The sequence below is a fragment of the Poecilia latipinna genome, unplaced genomic scaffold (assembly GCF_001443285.1).
Source record: "Poecilia latipinna isolate Pla-1442-1.1 unplaced genomic scaffold, P_latipinna-1.0 Scaffold5513, whole genome shotgun sequence".
NCBI classification, from domain to species: domain Eukaryota; kingdom Metazoa; phylum Chordata; class Actinopteri; order Cyprinodontiformes; family Poeciliidae; genus Poecilia; species Poecilia latipinna.
In genome coordinates this window covers 1-5,376 of record NW_015118129.1, presented here as the reverse complement: position 1 = coordinate 5,376, position 5,376 = coordinate 1, and the positions used below count along the sequence as shown (strand labels likewise).

General features: G+C 48.0%; 1 long non-coding RNA gene across 1 annotated transcript; it reads right to left on the bottom strand.

The window, feature by feature from the left end:
- Positions 1–956: 956 nt before the first annotated feature.
- Positions 957–5,351, bottom strand: LOC106943589 (uncharacterized). The gene is made up of 2 exons (XR_001423956.1): positions 3,052–5,351; positions 957–1,055 (listed from the first exon to the last, which is right to left on the bottom strand). It is a non-coding gene; the product is annotated as an uncharacterized LOC106943589 (long non-coding RNA).
- Positions 5,352–5,376: the final 25 nt, after the last annotated feature.

The following is a 5,376-nucleotide window of genomic DNA, read 5'->3' as shown; positions in this document are numbered from 1 at the left end:
AGGAACAGCAGGAGACTCAGGTGGAGCCTCAACCCTCACCTGGATCCATGACACCTGATGACAGACCACAGGTAGAGACTGGAGGACCGAGCTGTGGCTCTGTTCTCTCTCTACACTTCAGGACTCCAGAATAAGTCTGACTCCTGTCATCTACAGAAACACTCAGATTACAGAAACACTCAGATTACAGAAACACTCAGATTAATCTGCAGTTGTTGGTTCATCAGAGACGACCAGAGGCTGAGTACAGAGAGCTGGTGGACTGCTTTGGGTCATGGAGGGAACAGTCAAATCATCTGAAATGTGAACAAAACAAAGGAGATGCTTGTTGGTTTCAGGAGGAACAGGGTCAAAGGTCAAACCCTATTTCCATCATTGGAGAAGAAGTGGAGGTGATGAGGAACATAAAAACCTGGATGTTCATCTGGACATGAGAGGAAGGAAGAGAAGATCCTTCAGGGTTTGGATCTGCTGTCAGAACCACCAGAACCATCGGAACCAGGAGCTAAAGAGGTTCAACAGCCTGAATAAGAAGGCAGGTTCTTTTCTGGTTCTGACTGTGGGTCCTCTGGTGATGATGATGCAAAGAAGGATTCTTCATAAAATCAATAAAGTTCTGCCGGAGCGTCTTCAGTCAGAGGCTTCTTCAGCGTTGCTGTAGCACAGACTGCTACAGGAGATCCTTCCTGCCAACAGCCATCAGGATCTTCAATAACTGAAGAATCTAAATAAATGATTTACAACATCTCATTTCCCTTCGTAATTAATAAAGTATTTGTGAATTTTACAAACGGCGCCATAAAACCAGAGAAACTCTCCAGAAGTTCGTTTCTCCTGATGTTCTGTTTGGGTCGAGATTATTTTATAGATTATTTATGTTTCCATCGGTTATTTCCTCAGATTGTCATCCGCTGTCGTTTCATTTCATTTTCATATTTTAATCGTTTCTCTTTTTATTTTTGTCATTCCGGTCCGTCGGTTTCGAAACTCTGACCTGGGATGTTCTGGTATGTTTGCGAGCATAAACCCAAATACACGAAGAAGAAAGCAGAAACCTGCTGCTGGCGCACATGTGCGCGCATGGGCGAGGCGTGTGCGTGTCCGCGGCGGGAGCGCGCCTCGTGCTGCTGATGCTGCGGATGATGAAGAGGAGGACGATGAAGAGCGATCAGAGCATGGATCCCAGCTGATCGATCTGAACTCTGAGGTTCTCTGGACCAGTTCTGCTCTCCGGACAGGGCCACGGACCACGTGACGCAGCCGTTGCAGGTGACCCAGGTAAGCTGGACCGGAACTCCCGCTAAAAGTCTGCGGGGTGAAGCGGCGCGGCGTGCGGGAGCCGAGCAGCACGAGGCAGGGTGGTTGTTATGGTGATGTTCGGCTCAGAGTCCGAACCGAACCGAACCGAGCTGAGGGAAGGACCCGGGTCAAGCTACACGGGGAAGTGGAGGGGTCCGCTGAGGTTCGGTTCTCTGGGTTCTACAGGAAGTGGCAGCTTCCGGTTCGGCGGCTGATCCAGATCCAGCTGCGGGAACAGAACAGAACCGGCAGGTGAGTCTGGGATTGCTGCTCTCTGATTGGCTCCGCTGAGGCATGCGCGTGCGCGACTCACGTGACACCAACTTGTGCTCGTCTTTGTGTTGACATGTGGAATCAGCTGATTGACGAAAACACACAAACTTTACCCAGAGTCAGCGAGAGCCAATCAGAGAGCAGCCTGGGGTCACATGGCCCAGCTGTCGTGAAGCCAGGGCGTAGAACCGGGTTCTGGTTCCGGTGGGCCAGTCATCTGGACGTCCTAACGGGGTAACCCGCAGGTTAGAAGAATAATATAATTATGGTATGGTTGTTGTGTATGACCGTCACCATGACAACAAGAACCTGGCTTCACCTCTTTCCTTTTATCAGCAGAAAACTAGAAGAACAAAACCTCGTCTGTCCTCTAGGGGCTCCACAGAGTCTCCGTTCTTTCAGTCCGGACAGTTCGGAGGACAAGTTCTAGCGTTTCTGCTCTTTTCTTCTTCTCTGTTATGTGTGCTGTACCACGCTGCCCCCAGAGGTTACTGCTGGTACTGCTCCGTTTGGATAGCCACATCTTGCTAACGTTCCCACTGAGCGGTACGGCTCAGTGTTTTTATGGTCCGGCATATTCAGGAGGACGTTTCCACCATCGGTTGGAGTCTCACTGAGCCCACAAACCCAAACGTGTAGGGTTTGCATCATGCTAGCACCACGACAAACTTGACGCGCTACCACGTCTTGTAATGTTTCTCCATCCTCAGTGGTTGGTGTTGTGTGACGACAGTAGCTCCACCCTAACCGGGCTGTACCTTGAGCTTTGGACCTACAACTAACAGGGGACCATGCATGGTGTGGCAGGGTCGGTTGTACAGGGAAACAGAACAGCGCTGTCCCATCACCAGATTGGAAGATATTCAGGTCTTCAGGTTGTGTAAACCGTTGTGGTTGGGATGGAGCAGAGTCCTGGCTTTACTTCCTCATGACTGTGGAGACCAGCAATCTTTGGGGTGAGTTACCGGAACCAGTGAGTGGAGGGGTTCATCCAAACTGGGTTTGATGGTAGAGGAGGCCGCCTCAGGCTGCTGTCCTATCGGCCGATGGCAGCGTATAAACTGCCAGGCTCAGAACCTCTGAGCCTGGCTCCATAGACACTGTTCCTCAGTGAGAAGCATCTTTTATCTCCAGAGACCATTCAAGTTGGACCTTGAAGGTTCCAGGAAGTACCAGGACCGACTGCCGTTCTCACGGTGGAAGTTTATTGGCTGATTCTAATCTCTGTTTAGGATGGAAACCCCTCCCACATCGCCTCTTCCAACCACCTGTTGATGGTTAAGGAACGCACCCAGTGAAGGAGTTCCAGGGTTCTGGGTCCATCCTTTCCTCTAACAGAACCGGAACAAAGCCCAGTTGGTACCAGAGGTTAGTTTTCGTTGCAGCTTAGTATTTCAATGTGTTATCTGTAAATGTTCCCCTCTGTTCTCCTTTACTTTAGATCTGTCAGTGTTGCTGAGCATAACCGAAAGCCGAAACCTGCTGCTGGCGCACATGTGATTCTGGTGGAGTCCGGGCCACCAGAACACAGACTTCAGTCATAGAACTGAAGTTCGGTTCATAGAACCTTGTTTCCTTACAGCAGATTGGAGAAAGTAACTTTCAATATTCAGTTCTCAAAGCAGCCATGAAACGCTCACCCCGACAATCCGATCCCCGTTTGGTACTGGTCCAGTTTGGGTCGTTACCTATTCAACTTTACTAGGCACCAAATGGAGGAAACGAGACCAGAACCTCTGGACCTGACAGACTGATCCTGACTCCAAGGAGAAGTTCTGTTTCCAGCTGGAGGTCCAAATGGATTTTCAGGTTTTAATCCATGTTCTGGTTAGTGACAGAACTGAGGAAGTCCACTTGGAGTCTGCCAGGATTGACTCTGAAGAAGGTTCTAGTTCTGTTGAACTGCACCGGTTCTGGTGGAGTCTGGGTCCAAACCCGACTTTGTGGATCTGCTTGGAACCACATCTGGTTCCAAGCAGGAACCAGATGTAGCATTGTAGCTAGCATTGAAAAGTTTCTGAGCACTTAGCCCTGATTTTTCCAGATAAATTCTGAAATTTACGTCTGTTAACTATCAGCTGAATAAAGTTCGGCGTCTGTGTTTCAGTTTTGGATATTGAGTTTTAGAGAAATATATTCATGCTCTTATTTTGAAGTCCTTTTACACAGCAGTTTCTTTTCCTTTCCTCATGCTCTCTGTATTTTTCCCCAATTATAACTTTATTTAAAACAACAAACAGGAACAAAAGTAGAGAACAAGATCTAAACATAATATCTAAAGACAAACATGAAACTGGTAGATGACAAACATCTGCTCTAAAATCTGAAAAATGTTTCAGGGTTAATCGTTTTGAACTGATCTTTAGTTCTATAGTGATCCCATAGTACGATACCTTCACCACTGTGCTTCAGTGTTCTGTGGTTTGGGTGCAGAATTCTGGACGGGTTTCTGGTTCCCAGACCCAGACAGAACCGTCTGTTCCTCACATGTTGCTCTGGTTCTGTGCAGAAGAACCAGGCTTTCCTGTCATGGATGCCAGTTCTGCTGGGTTCTTTTGGGCCCACGTTATTGTGAGCCCGGTTCTGCAGTTGGAACGTTGCTGCTCCAGATCAAGGCTCTGCGTGTGTAGCCGTCTGTTTTTCCCGGAGGACAGTAAACGCCTCGTGGCAGCGGCTCGGTGGGTTTGGTGCTGAGGCTGCCGCAGTGCCTCTGAGCCTGGAGCAGCAGCGCTGTGTGTGATGGATGTAGGTCAGGCTGATTCTCTGCTCAGCAACAGCACAGAGTCCCAGCAGCCAGTCCTGAGCTCTGATTGGCTGAGAGCTGCAGCCAGCCAGCCAATAACCTTTCACCCTCCGAGCTGAGTGTGTGTGTGTGTGTCTGTGTGTGTGTGTCTGCTCTGTGAGGCCGGTGTCTCCTCTGAGGTTCCTTCAGACCTTCAGTGACCCGTTTTCAGAACCAGGCTCTGGGTCAGTGAGCGGAATCTCTGAGGTTCTGCTGGGTTTGGACCGGGCCTAGACAGGTCTCTGGACTGATGAGAAACAATGATTATTATGAGGAGGTTCTGGTTCTGTCTGATGGGTTCTATTCAGAAGCAGCAGGTCCAGGCAGCTGGGTTCTGGTTGTTTAATCTGAAGCTCTTCTGGTTCCTGATGGTTCTGGTTCTGGTTCCAGTTGCAATGACACATCTCAAACGCATTTTTATCAGAACAGTTTTTTCTAATATTTTTTTGAATGTTAATTTAATTACAAAGTGACTGTTACCATGGCAACTTGATGTCAAACGCGGAAGAGCCCGCCCCCCTGCTTCCTGTGGGAGCCTAGACATGTAGAGCCATCCTGAGAAGACAAAAGACATTTAAAGACTAAATGTCATAATTATTATCTGCAAGTTTTTCTTTCACAAATGTTGTTTTCTTAAAGCCAAACCATCTTTTCCCACTTTTCACAAGGAACTCTGCCACCTCTTCTTATCTCTAAAATGCATGGACAAACAACAACATGCAGAACTGTATAATATGATAAACAATTTGAAACTGCTGGAAAACCGCTAATGGCTTGTTCTTTTTATTTTTGCTCTTTCGTCTCTTCTGTATGTATGGAGGCAGCCTGGCTCAGCTTTTTCAGGTGTGAGAACATCTGATACCATGTCTGTTGTATATGATGGTAATAAATAAATTTTCATTTAAAGAAAAATAATGAACAGATGCCTCACGGCCGCTCTTCTCTATTGTCGCTGACGAGATTTAGGGCGGCCATCTTGGAGAGGTCGACCACTCCACTCAGCGTTATGTGTTTAGCAGCAC